Consider the following 15,298-nt stretch of genomic DNA (forward strand, 5'->3'; position numbering starts at 1 on the left):
TTTTTTCATATGTTTGTTGGCCACATAAATGTCTTCTTTTGAAACATGTCTGTTCATATCTTCTGCCGACTTTTTGATGGGGTTGTTTTTTTCTCATAAATCTGTTTTAGCATTAATTAATGGCCATTTATATAACTACGAAAAAAGTGAGAAACAAAACTTCTCTCCTGTCAGCTGGATGTAAGACCTTAGGAAAGGTGGCTTGATATTTCAGTTAAATATTTACCATGCTTTATAGCATGACCTCAGAACTTTCATATACATGTCTCAATCATCTGGTGTTCATGGGTGCAGAAGCAGGTTAGGGTCACAATAAACACATTCTGTTTTATTATTATAAACCTAGATATCAGTGAAAGTTCAAAGTCAAGTCATCTCAGTTCAGCCTATTCCTGTGTGGCATGTAGGCTAATAAATGAGGAGGCACCTTCCAGTACAGATAGGACTATGTATATGTACTATAGACATCTTCAGTAATTTTTATTTAAACAACTCAACTTAGAATTTTATTACTTTATTCATCATCAAAAGTAAAACCCTTGGTTAGCAATTAGCATAGTTATAGTTTCCACTGTGGATAATTTAACAATTGTGTGTGTGTGTGTGTGTGTGTGTGTGTGTGAGTGACAGAGTCTTACTCTGTTGCTGAGGCTGGAGTGCAATGGCACAGTCTCATCTCACTGCAACCTCTGCCTGTAGGGTTTAAGCAATTTTCTTGCCTCAGCTTCCCGAGTAGCTTGGGACTACAGGCATGCACCACAATGTCCAACTAATTTTTGTATTTTTAGTAGAAACAGTGTTTCGCTACATTGGCCAGGCTGGTCTTGAACTCCTAACCTCAGGTGATCCACCTGCCTTGGCCTCCCAAAGCGCTGGGATTACAGGTGTGAGCCACTGAGCCTGGCACAATTTAACAAATATTAAAACATCTTTTGAAAAACACATAATAATCTTATGCTGTGAAACATTTATTTTAAGCACATAATTTTCTATTTTAGTTATTCCTACATTAATTTGCAATTTAAAAAAGTTTAGGGACTCTTACTTAGAAGAGAATACTATAAAAACAATACCTTAGAATACAAGGATGAGTAATATAATTTCTTCCAGTAAAAATGTGGCAATTTAGAAGGTGATCTAGAAGGAAAATGTCCTTGCTCATGGAAGAATGACAGTGGGACAGAAGATCTAAATCATTACCCAGGTTAATAAAGCAATATGTCAGATGCCAGCTCAAGTTAGAAGCCAGCCAAATGTATTTCAAGTAACACTTATATAGTGCTTGTATATGCTAGGTAGTTTTCTAAGCACTTCACAGATGAGGTGATTAATTTAATCCTTGCAATAACCCTGTGAGGGGTAACCTTTCACCCCTACTAAAGTGCAACATGCTAAGGAACGTAGACCACATTAGAATGCAAGCAGTCTGGCCAGGAAGTTGGGGCTCTTATCCTATGCCACTTCTCTATGCAAATAAGAATTATTGTTAGTAAAGTAACTTTGGTTTTTTTTTTTTTTTGTATTTTTAAATTTTTATCAATTTAGGAGGTACCAGTCAGGTTTCTTATGTGAATATGTTGCCTAGTGGGGGTGTCTGGGCTTCTGGTGTGCCCATCATCCTAATACTAAATATTGTACCTAATGGATAATTTTTCAATTCTTACTCCCACTCCATCCTGTAGAGTAACTTTTGGATTTTTGGACAGTTAACACTTCAAAACCCCCTGAAATGTGGGATATAATAATGTAGCTAAATAAAAGATTCAATAGTTTTTTTTCTCTCTTAAGAATGAAAATAAAGATACTACATTTACCCATAACTTACTCTAAAATAAAATTCTACATTACAAATATGTTGTATAATCTAGTGTGCTGAATTACATGGCTTATATAATGTGATCATCTTATGTTATATTAAGATGAGTATTCCCAAATAATTATGTCCGTGTAGGGAATAGATTTCATGTTCATATTTTCCAGGAATCATTCCAAAATGATTGATTCCAAAATGGAATAAACCTTTCATAGGGTAATGATAGCTTCTTGTATTGGTTTGTTAAACTACATGTTAGTAAATAATATCTCACTTACTGGTATAAAATCTTCATTACAATATTTAGAAAACTTGTCTTGTTGAAAATAGCATCTTTAATTAATTAACTAGTTTGTTTATTTTTGAGACAAGATCTTACTTGGTCACCCAGGCTGGAGTGCAATGGCATGAATACAGCTCACTGCAGCCTCAGTCTTCTGGGCTTAAGAGATACTCCTGCCTCAGCTGTCTAAGCAGCTGGGACCACAGGCACCAGCTACCACACATGGCTAATTTTTGTGTTTTTTTTTTCAGTGCTGGGGTTTCGCCATGTTGGTCAGGCTGGTCTTGAACTCCTGGGCTCAAGTGATTCACCTACCTTGGCCTCCTAAAATGCTGAGATTATAGGCATGAGCCACTGCTCCTGGCCTGAAAATTGCATCTTCAAATTAACAGGAGCAACTGGGATTCAGTTTTGTAGGGCCTAAAGCTGATATAGTATCAGGGTTTTTTTTTTTTAAATAAAAAAGACACAAAATTAGGTGCAAACAGTGAATATTGAATCAGAAGTTCATTCAAGTGACAAACAAGTTTCAGCTCCATTAGTTTCATGGTAAATGTACCACTTCAGATAGTAACTATATAATTTTTAAAAACATATCAAAAGAATGGCATAGTACTTGAAGACAATTCTTCGTTTTTTTTCCCAGAAGGAGCTTATACATTTATGTGTATGTATAATCCCAGTTGATTTTTTTCCTCTCTTTTTTCTGTTTCTTCATCGTGTGGCAAAATTCTGTTTACAATTTGCTCTCCATTTGTGAGGTGAGGAAAAAGAGAGACTTAGTGATTTGCTACAGGAAATAGAAGCCTGCCAGGGCTAGGTGTGGATGCTTTCTTCTTACACCCTCAGCATATGAATTTGGAGAAATTATGTATACATATATATAAAATTATAAATAAATATATATATTTTCTTGTTTTAGCAGCAATAAGAGAGAAGTAATATTTTGAACATACAGATGGAGTACTTTCTTCTCTTAGTGTCCTTATTCTTATATTTCCAGGAAAGAAACTAAGCCCAGAGACATTTAAAACCAAGCCAAGGCCGGGAGCCATGGCTCACGCCTGTAATCCCAGAACTTTGGGAGGCCGAGGTGGGTGGATCACGAGGTCAGGAAATCGAGAGCATCTTGGCCAACATGATGAAACCCCGTTTCTACTGAAAAATACAAATATTAGCTGAGTGTGCTGGTACGTGCCCGTGGTCCCAGCTACTCGAGAGGCTGAGGCAGAATTGCTCAAACCTGGAAGTCAGAGGTTGCAGTGAGCCGAGATAGTGCTACTGCACTCCAGCCTGGTGCCTGATGACAGAGGGAGACTGTCGCAAAACAAAAACAAAAACAAACAAAAAAACCAAAAAACCAAGCCAAAGCATAGTTCTCAAATTCCTGAGTACAAAACATTTGTTTAGCCTGGTAAACCAGTGGCAATGTTGGAAAAGAAGTTTTATTTTGACTTGAGACAGAATTTGTAGTTTTTTCAAAAAAGAGATAATCCATTTTTTTTTCAGAAGAGTTAAAATTTTGAGAAACCCACATAGCTCAGTATTTGTGGTTTTTTCTTTCCCTTCCTGTTTTCTTTATTATTATTTATTTTCATGTTTGCTTAAGGTCAAAAAAATATGAACTTCGCTCATATGGGAGACTGAAATAGCTTGACACTTGTTTGATTTTTCAGGTTTGGCTCTTAAAGTTCTTATGGCTTTTACTTGTATTCAAATACATAAAAGTAAATGCTTTTTTAAAGCTTCATGTAGCTTTTCCTCCCTACGTTATAAAAGAATGTATGGAGATAATAAAACAAATAGGAAAAAAACCCTTAAAATTCGACATAGGGTTGTGCGGATAACTTCCAACTGTGTTTCTGTAGTAACAACTCACCTATATTGTAGCTATCATGATAAACAGTCTTTGGTACCTCCAACTTGGAGTCACCATAACTATCCATACCTAATCCTCAGAATAGTCCAACAAGCTAGATGCTATTAGCCTCATCTGACAAATGAGAAAACTGGAATTTAGGAAGATTAGTTAATGGGGCTAAGGTGGCACAGTAAGTGGCAAGAGTTGTGATTCAAATACAGATTCAAGTAACGCCAAGGCTAATACGCCTTCACCAAATACTGCCTCTCAGACGAGAAATATTCAGAGTTTTTGTGGTGGTCAGCATCCAAGACGGTCCTCAGTGATCACCCTTCTTGGTATTCTCAAATTTTTTTTTTTCCCCAATAGATGACATATTTCAAGAGTCACTACTAACTCAGCATCTACGTCAACTGAATACAATCTCTGAAAGGAAAACAAGTAGGATGATATTAATCCTGGAGAGCTTTATTTTGATTATAATTTGGGATAAGTAAGCTTTGGAGTTTCATGTTTACTTTTTGAAGAAAGTGTGTCTGGGCTTTTTACCTTGTTTCCTCCAACCTTCTCTCTCCCTCTCTCTGCCCCAGAGACCCAAAGGTTTTTTTTAGCGACTTGAAATGTGTTTTCTCTTCCACAGAGACTAGCAAATGCTATTTCCTCAACATGGGATTCTACCTCTCCCTCTTCCTCTCTTCCAGTCTCATCTTCTGTTTCATCTCATCTTCCGTTTCACTTCCTCAGGGACTGCTGCTTTATAACTTCATGGACTGGTTGCCCCTCCATTGCTCCCTCTGCCTTCTCCTCTGTCCTGCCAGTGTACAAGACACTCTGAATACTCTTTAATGCCTGTCTTCCTCTGACTACAAGCAATGTAAGAACCCACCACACCGATTTTATTTACCAGTGGATCTCTAGTGCCTTATTACACGATAAATATTTTTTGACTGAGTATCATTTGAGGAAAATGTTATTTCTGGTACAGAGAAAATAATAGCAGAGGCATGAAGATATGAAAGTGTGTGGCATGTGTGAGGGACTACTAAAGTAAAAATGGATGTTTTCTTGAAGTAAAGGCTTATCTCTTTCATACGTAACTTAATTTAACTTTACAGTAATTAATTTTTAAACTTAAATGACTTCAACATGAAATTAAGCTAAGATTAATTTACATTTACATTTATGGAGGTAACAATTTTAGCCTATATTGCTTATGGTATCCTTTGTTGTTGTGTAATTTTCCCCTCTCTTTTCCCAGTTGCAAGGATAACATATTTGGGATTGCTGAGACTCAAATCTCCATTCAAATCTATTAATAAATCCCTGTGGAGTAGTGGAAAAGTTCTAGACTATGAATCAGAAGGTCTGTGGTATCATTTGATTTGCCACTAGCTGCTCTCCCTACGTTGAGCATATTAGTGACTTGTGTGCCCTGAATGTTCTGCTGAGCTCCAGCCCTCCTGGGGTGAAGTCAGTAGCACTCCCAGCAAGAGTCAGCCTTGCTTGTCAACTCAGGGGAGGTCTTCATTCATCCATAATCTGAAATTTATTTATTCCCTAACATTTACTGTTGTCTACTTTATGCCAAGAACTGTGCTCAGTGATCGGTTAGAAACAAAAGGCAGCACTGTGAGGAAGAAAGACAAAAATAACAAGTATAACTTAATGCGCGATGAATACTATACTGAAGGTAAAGAAAAGGCACAATGTGAGCACAGAGAAAGGGAGACAGGTGCCAGGGTAGGCTTTCTAAAGGCAGTGATACCTGGCCCAGTTTTGAAGAACAGCTCAGAATTTACCCTGCTAGAGTATTGTAGGCAAAGAAGAAGGGGCAAGGTTCCTGAACCAGAGTGTGTGCATGGAGTGTGGACTTCTTGGGCACAGGGAAGGGCAACAGATATTACTGGGGAAGCTGATCAGTGTCACAGATCAGACTCCTTAAGAGGTCAAAGGACAACTCCGTGAGATCACTGAAGACACCTGTTCTTCCCAATTCCTGCTTCCAGATTTCTTTTCCTTCCACATAGGCACGTGCTTGAAGTGATACTTGTGGAATATTACCCCTCCCTCATGGGGCTATTTGAAGGAATAAACAGAAACTCCTTTTCTCCAGGATCATACTGGTAGCTGTTAGTTTTTTACATTAGGCAAAGTTTATTTCGTTGCACTAAGCATTTGAAATATGCAGTTTATTTCTAGCTCTAAGTATTGCAATATGAGGACGAGTAAGAAATGTGTTGTGGAAAATGATAGTTTGAAGAGTTAGGTTCAAAATTTAATTTTCAAAGTGCATGTACATTGTCTGCCTTCTATAGTATCCTGGATCTGTGTCGGTCACCAACAGAGATTTCAGCCCCTGGAAGCAGGATCTGAGCCTCATTTACTCAAGAAGAATCTGTTCTTCTTGAAGAACAGATTTCAAGATCTATTGAAGAATAGACTCAAGATTCTGCTTGAGTAAAGTAGAGTTTTTTCTATGTGCTTGTTGCCAGGACTAGAGAGGAAAGAATGTATTGCTAGCCTCTAGGGCTCTAGGTGATGAGTAAATATACCATTATTTCTCTGTGGATCTCCCTCATTGTCCTATAACAGTCACAGCTAGCATTAGGACATTTAAGCCCACAGAATGACATGAGTCAGTGTAGAATTGGGAATCTCATGTAGTTCTCCCTAACCTTCTCTTTCAAACAGTATCATGTCTACCTCTGAAATCTTTGTACACTTTGGGGCTCTAAAAATCACCCTGAGAGAGATAAAGAAACTGAATTAAATGACCCTTGAAAGTGGGTTTGATTTTTGAAAATAGCCCAAATAATTGGAAGGCAAGCCAAGTGAATAAATTAGTCTATGAACTTAGAGAATGCCATTTTGGTCATGTATCTGTCTGTACACTTACTACCTGGACTAATTTTGTTGGCATAGTTTTGCCATACAGGAACAACAGAAAGCTCTTTTTTTTTTTTTTTTTTTTTTTCCTGTTACCTGCTTACTTCATCTAAGCAATGCAGAGAATGGCTGTAATCCATCTACCACAGTGAAAGGCCAGCAAGGTTTATAAAGTAATGCCTATAAAAAGTTCCCGTGAGTAAGCTGAGAGTACACTGTGCAAATAGAAGGGATGATTATTTTTACTGTTGGGCTACATATATAAGCACTCACTCATCACTTACATGCTTCTTGGCAGGGCTTCCCAGTTTGCCCCATGCAGCTCCATGCTAGGTCTTCTGCATAATTACGCAAGGAGGTCACTCCTAGAAACTTCAGTTCAGTTACATTTGCCTGGATTGGTTTTTATGAAACATGAAGCCTAAATAAATAATAAACATCTCTAGAGGTGAAAGCATATAATGGACCTGATAGATTTTTAAAAATCTGTCCAAAAATCAAAAGCTTTTAATGAAAATAAGGACTTTAAGCTGAATTCAACATGAAGCCTAAATAAATAATAAACATCTTTGGAGGTGAAAGCATATAAATGAACTTGATAGATTTTTTTTTTTTTTTTTTGAGACGGAGTTTCGCTCTTGTTGCCCAGGCTGGAGTGCAATGGCGCGATCTCGGCTCACCGCAACCTCCGCCTCCTGGGTTCAGGCAATTCTCCTGCCTCAGCCTCCTGAGTAGCTGGGATTACAGGCACACGCCACCATGCCCAACTAATTTTTAGTATTTTTAGTAGAGACGGGGTTTCACCATGTTGACCAGGATGGTCTCGATCTCTTGACCTCATGATCCACCTGCCTCATCCTCCCAAAGTGCTGGGATTACAGGCTTGAGCCACCGCGCCCGGCCGGGAGATTTTTTTTTTATCTGTTCAAAAATCAAAAGCTTTTTAATGAAAGTAAGGACTTTATGCTGAATTCATCCAATATAAATTTCCATGAAATTTAAAACTTCATTTAAAAAGTAAGTCACAGAGTTTCCTTCTCTACCCTGCTACCTCCACTGGAGCAGGTACTGGTGTCCATGACTGAGAGACCTGAAGACGGATTACAACACAGGACACTCTGCAGACACTCCTCAGTATCAGCCCAGAGCCTGATAGCTCCGTTGAGTGGCTACAGCCAGAAGAGAAATAATAATCACTGCAGTTTGGCTCTCAGGAAGCCCCATCCCTAGGGGAATGAGGAGAGCACCACATCAAGGAATCACCCCATGGGACAGAAGAATCTGAACAGCAGCCCTTGAGCCCCATATCTTCCCTCTGACATTGTTTTCCCAAATGAGAAGGAACCAGAGAAACAATTCTGGTAATATGACAAAATGAGTGTTTTTTTAAGACCCTGAAAAGATCACATTAGTTCACGAGCAATGCATTCAAATCAGGAAGAAATCTCTGAATTGCCAGAAAAAGAATTCAGAAGGTCAATTATTAAGCTAATCAAGGAGCCTCCAGAGAAAGGTAAATAGTAACTTAAAGAAATTTTTTAAATGTTACAGGATATGGCCTGAAAAATCTCCAGAGAAACAGATAGTATAAATAAAAAACAATCACAACTTCTGGAAATGAAGGACACACTTAAGAAATGCAAAATATACTGCAAAGTCTCAACAATAGAATCAAACAAGTAGAAGAAAGAACTTCAGAGCTTGAAGACGGGTTTTTTAATTAACCCAATCCAACAAAGACGAAGAATTTAAAAAAATGAACAAAGCCTCCAAGAAGTTTGGGATTACATTAAACAACCAAACCTAATAATAATTGGGTTCCTGAGACAGAAGAGAAATCTAAAAGTTTGGAAAACATATTTGAGGGAATGACCGAGGAAAACATCCCTGGCCTTGCTAGAGGTCTAGACATCCAAATACAGGAAGCTCAAAGAACATGTGGTGAAATTCATTACAAAAAGATCATTGACTAGGAACATAGTCATCAGGTTATATAAAGTCAAGATGAAGGAAAGAATCTTAAGAGCTGTGAGTCAAACCAATCAGGTAAGTGATAAAGGAAAACCTTTCAGATTAACAGCAGATTTCTCAGCATAAACCCGAAAGCTAGAGGGAAGTCCTATCTTTAGCCTCCTTAAGACAATTATTATTATGAGCCAAGAATTTTGTACCTAGTGGAATTAAGCTTCGTAAATAAAGGAAAGATAAAGTCTTTTTCAGACAAACAAATGCAGAATTTACCAGTACCAAGCCAACACTACAAGAACTGCTAAAGGAACTCTAAATCTTGAAACAAATCCTCAAAATACACCAAAATAGAACCGCCTTAAAGCATAAATCTCACAGGACCTATACAACAATAACACAATACACAATGAAAAAACCCCAAGGTATTCAGGCAACAAATAGCACAATGAATAGAATAGTACCTCACATCGCAATACAAATGTTGAATGTAAATGGCCTAAATGTTCCAGTTAAAAGATGCAGAATGGCAGAATGGATAAGATGTCACCAATCAAGTCTCTGCTGTCTTTAAGAGACTCACCTAACACATAAGGGCTCACATAAACCCAAGGTAAAGGGGTGGAAAAAGATATTCCGTGCAAATGAACACCAAAAGTGGGCAGGAATAGCTGTTTTTGTATCGGACAAAACAAACTTTAAAGCAACAGAAGTTAAAATAGACAAAGAGGGACATTATATAATGATACAAGGACTAGTTGAACAGAAAAATATCACCCTAATACCAAAACTAGGAAAGGACATAACAAAAAAAAAAAAGAAAACTACAGACCAATTTCCCTGATGAACATAGATGCAGAAATCCTCAACGAAATCCTAGCTGACTGAATCCAACAGTATATCAAAACGGTGATTCACCATGATCAAATGGGTTTCATACCAGGGATGCAGGGGTGATTTAGCATCCACAAGTCAATAAATGTGATTCACCACACAAACATAATTAAAAAGAAAAATCATACGATCATCTCAATAGATGCAGAAAAAGCATTCGACAAAATACAGTATCCTTTATGATCAAAACCCTCAGCCAAACTGGCATGCAAGGGACATAGTTTAAGGTAATAAAAGTCAACTATGACAAGCCCACAGCCAACATTATACTGAACAGGGAAAAGCCGAAAGCGTTCCCCCTGAGAACTGGAACAAGACAAGGATGCCCACTCTCACTACTTCTATTCAACATAGTACTTAAAGTCCTAGCCAGAGCAATCAGAAAATCGAAAGAAATAAAGAGCATCCAAATTGGTAAAGAGGAAGTCAAACTGTCACTCTTTGCCTGTGATATAATTGTATACCTAGAAAACCCTAAAGACTCATCTAAAAAGCTCCTAACGCAGATTAATGAATTCAGCAAAGTTTCCAGATACAAAATTAATGTACACAAATCAGTAGCCTTGCTATACACCAACAGTGACCAAGCTGAGAATCAATAGCTGAAACCCCTCACACACATACACACAGACACACACACACCACTACCCAGGAGTGGGTAATACAGTGCTCTTACGAATTAACTGTCTGATATACTCTATGATATTTTCTTATCATTTTTAGCTTATACTCATTGATCTCTTCATGTGGCAACAGCTTCATAATATTTTCAGTAAAGAGAAAAGAAGTTGGTTTAGTTTTTTTCTCTTGAAAAAAACTTACCTTTTTATTGATAGGTTAAAGATTTCTGGCTGGGCATGGTGGCTCATGCCTTTAATCCCAGTACTTTGGGAGACTGAGGCAGTCAGATCACTTAAGGTCAGGAGTTTGAGACCATCCTGGATAACATGGTGAAACCCCATCTCTACTAAACACAAAAATTAGCTGGGCATGGTGGTGGGTGCCTGTAATCCCAGCTACTTGGGAGGCTGAGGCAGGAGAATCAGTTGAGCCTGGGAGGTAGGGGTTACAATGAGCTGAGATCGCACCACTGCACTCCAGCCTGGGTGAAAGAATGAGACTCCTTCTCAAAAAAAAAAAAAAAAAAAAAAAAAAAAAAAAAGAATTCTTTCAAATTTAAACTCAGTTTTGATAATGTCATGATAATCTACTATGTGACACATACGCAAATGCAGTGGCTGTTTTTAGTATTACTTTGGGGTTGTGCCTTATAAACACAAGAATTCTGATAAAGTCTACTATGCACAATTATCATAAAAAAGGAAAAGAATAAGGCTGGTATAATTATATCAGCTGCACTATTGAGTATATAGTCCTAGTAGGAGAGCACTGTCTTGACTAGGCAATTAAAAAAATAGAATCTACCTCTTTATATATTTATATATCTGATGATTTCTATACCTAATGATTGGAAAAATTAGTCAGAAACTACTTTCTGGCTCTGTACATTTCAAAACTCATGTTCTTTTCCACCACCCACACACTTCTGATGCATGGCACCCTGGTCATATCATGATCCAATCTCTGGGTCTGCACCATGCCCCAGAGCAGTGTATATTGGCTTGGTGGGTGGCGGAGTATTCCTGGAAGCCATTCCTATACCATATAGCCAGTGATAACTTATGTGCACATAGAAATGAAGGCAAATCCCATAAATAGATTCTATGAATACCAGACTAAACGTATCTCTGAACAACTTCCCCTTCGTTCAGAATGCCAAAAATGCCTTTGGCTACATACCTGACTGGAGGAAAAGTGTGACAGAGGGAAAACTGGAGTGGAGAGAGACAGAAATTATAACTGCAGTTAAAACACCATCTGCGAATTTTTTAAGAATATAGGACTATCTGAGGACCCTACTAGTGGCCCTCCCAGGGCTTTGGACTGTAGAAGCTGTTTTGTAAGTGAGGGAGGAAGCTTAAGCTGCATTGGCTTTGTAATGAATACATTCTGATGGCAATACATAATGATAAGTGGTTCATAAAGAACGTTGTGCCTGCCAACAATTAAGAAAAGGCTGCTAGTTCTGAGGGATGGGGAGGGGCAGCGCACAGGGAAGTTTCCAGAGCTGAAACTAGACCTTCACCAGATACTTCAAGATACACAAAGGTGCATCTTGAAAGGGCTTAGCAATTTTTGAGGCTGTCAAAAGGAACTTCCAGTATGTTCAACAGACTGGCAAGTAGATAGAGCATGTGTATTGAGAAAATATTGAGGTTTTGTGTAGGTATATGGTGGGGAAGTATCTGGTGAAGTTTCAGAAAGAGACTAGAGGTCCTTTCGCTCCTTGCAATGACAGCTGCTGGGGAAATTCTGCTGGGAAAATTCTAACTCTCCTAAGAAAGCCTAGTCCTCTGACTTAGCCTCCTCATTTTAACTTCCATAGCCGTGTCTCACTACATCCCGATGCAATTTGTTCTTTCTGTGCCTCCTCTCTTAGCCTGCCCCTTGTTCTCCTCTGTGAAGTTCTGCAGAGTTGACAGGTCCTGCTGCCCTGAACATACCCATTCGCTGAAATACCTGGTCCACTCTCAGAAAACTAATGCCGTTATATAGCCCCTTAAAACAGTGCTGCTTCCTTTGAACGCTTCCATCTCATCCCTGCTCTTGGAGAAGAAACCACATTTCCCAGACTTGGCCCCAGTCCAGCCTCTATACACCACTCTTGTGAACAGGCGCTGAACCCATGGGCTTGACTAGTATAAATGGGTCATGGCACAGTGTCTGCTGTGTTCTTGTTCATCTGGTGCCATAGAGTGCTACTGTCCTTTTTCTAACAACAGAAGTGGGGTTGGCTAAGAAAAGACAAAGGTCTTGAGAGAAGAGGGCAGAAGGAAAGAAGGGTAAACGTTTTCTCTTCTACTTACTGGTGGCAGCTAGAAGAATAGAGGAGAAGACACAGATGCATTGGAGCCACTACATAATGAGTGTGCCTGTGGGGTGCCTTGGACACCAAGGTTATCCTTGACTGCAGCCTAGAGTGGTCCCCATCCCAGAACACAGAAGGACTTACGTTGAATTTCTTGAATTGAGCAATAGGCTCAATGTAATTTCAGTCAAAAAAAAGTTTTACTTCCTAAGTTAATTCTGAAATTTAAGTAGAAGAACAAAAAGGGTCAATGTAGCAAAACCCTTCTGAACTCGGTGAGGAGTCTCGCCTTAGCACATTTTAAAAATTATAAAGTGATAGTAATTAAGAAAGCAATGCACGACAGAGCTGGGATTACAGATTAGTGGTGAAAGGACAGTCTATTCAATAAATAATGTGGGACAATTTATTATCTATACAAATGATTTAGAATGATGCCCTAATATACACCAGAAAGGGAAATATGTTCCAAACACAGAAAGAACTCTAGTTTGAAAGGAAAACATACTTTTAGTAGAAAATACGTAAGAGCATTCTTATGACCTCAGGGTATGGAAGGATTTCTTAAATAAGTCATAAACGAATCAAAAAGAAAATAATAAATTGACAAAATAAGAACTCAGACATAATAGTGTAAACAGACAAGTCACATGTTGGAATAGAATATTTGCAACACACGTAACTAACAGAAGATTAGTGTCTGCTGGAGTATTTTAAAAAACTATCTCAAAAGAAAAAAAAGATAGTGACCTCTTTCCCCCAAAAGGGTTATAAATTCATAAGCAGGCATTTTATAGAAAAGAAAATGAAAAAGAACACTAAACATTTTGAGAAGACGCCTCTTAGTTAAACATATATTAAAAGCACGTGGAGTTACCATTTCACACCTTCCAGACTGAAAAAATTAAAAAGCCAGACAATTCCAGTGTTGCTGAGGCAGCAGAACAACTGCCGGTGGTAGCATAAACGACACAGAGCCTTGGAAAACAGAATGACATTATCACGGAAACTTAATCATGTTCATAATCCATGATGAGCAATTCCTCTCTTAGGCGTGTGCCTTAGAGACGCTCCTCCACAGTGTACCAGCAGACATGGGCAAGATGTAGCCTTGCTTGAATGCTCAGACAATGGGAAATAACCCACAAGTGGGCCAGAGTGCTCTTTTCAAGCAAACGTCACATTAAGACACTTTCCTATTCTAAATCCTCAGTGGCTTCCTGTCACAATTAGAATAGAATGCTAACCCCCCTCATCATCTGTGGATCTCTCTGATTTCATGGGTGCCACTCTCCCCAGGTTCCTCCAAGACTTCTTCCCTATCTTACCAGCTGCAGGAAAACCATATTTCTTCTCAGTCTTACGATGATTGGTTCTAAGTCAGTCTAAATACCACTTCCTTGGAGAGTCCTTTACTTACCACCCCATCTAAATTAGTTTTCTCTATCTTATTCTCTGCCTCAGCTTCGACTTGTTTCCTATAACACATATTAATTTTTCAATTATGTATTTATGTATGTACATATACATTCATTCATTGTTTTTTGCCTGTCTTCAACATTAAACTAATAATCTTTATGAGAGCAGGGACTAAGTCTATCTCACTCATGATTATAACCTCTGTGTCTTCTACATAGCCTGGCATATAATAGTTACTCAATAAATTTTGTTGAATTGAGTGACTGAATAAAACCACTGTGTAAATTGTATCTGTGCCTATTTGAAGTGGCTTGTTGATATGCCAGTACATTTTATTATCTCTAGTTCATGGAAAGGATAATGTGATACTAAAACAGCCACATAAATCCTCAATATTTATTTAGAAGGTAAAGGGAACTGTTTACTTGGTCTTATTTTTGACTCAAAGATTTAACCAATGTATGCCTGAATGCTTCTACAAATTATTTTCAATGATTTTCTACACAATACAGTAAATAGATCTTTCAACTAGACTAAAAGTCCTTCAATGCCTGAACTATTTAGAGATACCCCAAGTGTTTATAGGATGGTTCCAATACATATTTTTAAAAACCACTTATAGATGCTAACATAGAAATTTGATACTGAATACTCAAATATGCAGGTGACATAGGCTAGGGCTTTTTTCGCAAGAGGCTTGAATTTAGGTTGATGCAGGTTTTATTTTACTTTTATTCTATTTGTCTATAATTATGAAAGTCATATTTATTTTATTTCAATTATACTTTATATATTTTGTATTTAATACTCATTTGTTTGTTGATATATTTTAATTTAATTTTTCCTAGTTAGAGCTTGAGCTCCAAAGAATTTGCATGACAGTCTACTTAAGGAGTGGATTCCACAGACAAAGCAATTCGAGAGTCACTAGAAGGTCAGCAAAATAGAAAAATAATGCATGAGTTTTACATTTTATTTTTTCTCTTTGTCTGTCTTTGTTTGCCTAAGTTTTACATTTTAAGTCACAGAATTATACCCTTGCTCAGCTACTAATGCAAGTAAGATAGACTCATTTTAATAATAGATAGAAAAATTAAGTAACTTGAAAGTAGATATATTAAGAAATAATTTGCACACATTCACTTTTTTGGTTTCTAAAACTTCTTTTTAAAAGTAATTTATTTTCATAACCTGACATTCTGATATGTGAATGCAATTAAATACAATGGAATTTCTTTGTTCTCTATT

General features: G+C 37.8%; 1 protein-coding gene across 5 annotated transcripts in view; it reads right to left on the reverse strand.

Annotated features, from left to right (window-relative positions):
- Positions 1 to 15,298, reverse strand: part of GRAMD2B (GRAM domain containing 2B) — a 114,572-nt gene that overhangs the window by 98,126 nt on the left and 1,148 nt on the right. The gene's annotated exons all lie outside the window — the stretch shown is intronic.

This window comes from Saimiri boliviensis, chromosome 1, assembly GCF_048565385.1.
Source record: "Saimiri boliviensis isolate mSaiBol1 chromosome 1, mSaiBol1.pri, whole genome shotgun sequence".
Taxonomy (NCBI): domain Eukaryota; kingdom Metazoa; phylum Chordata; class Mammalia; order Primates; family Cebidae; genus Saimiri; species Saimiri boliviensis.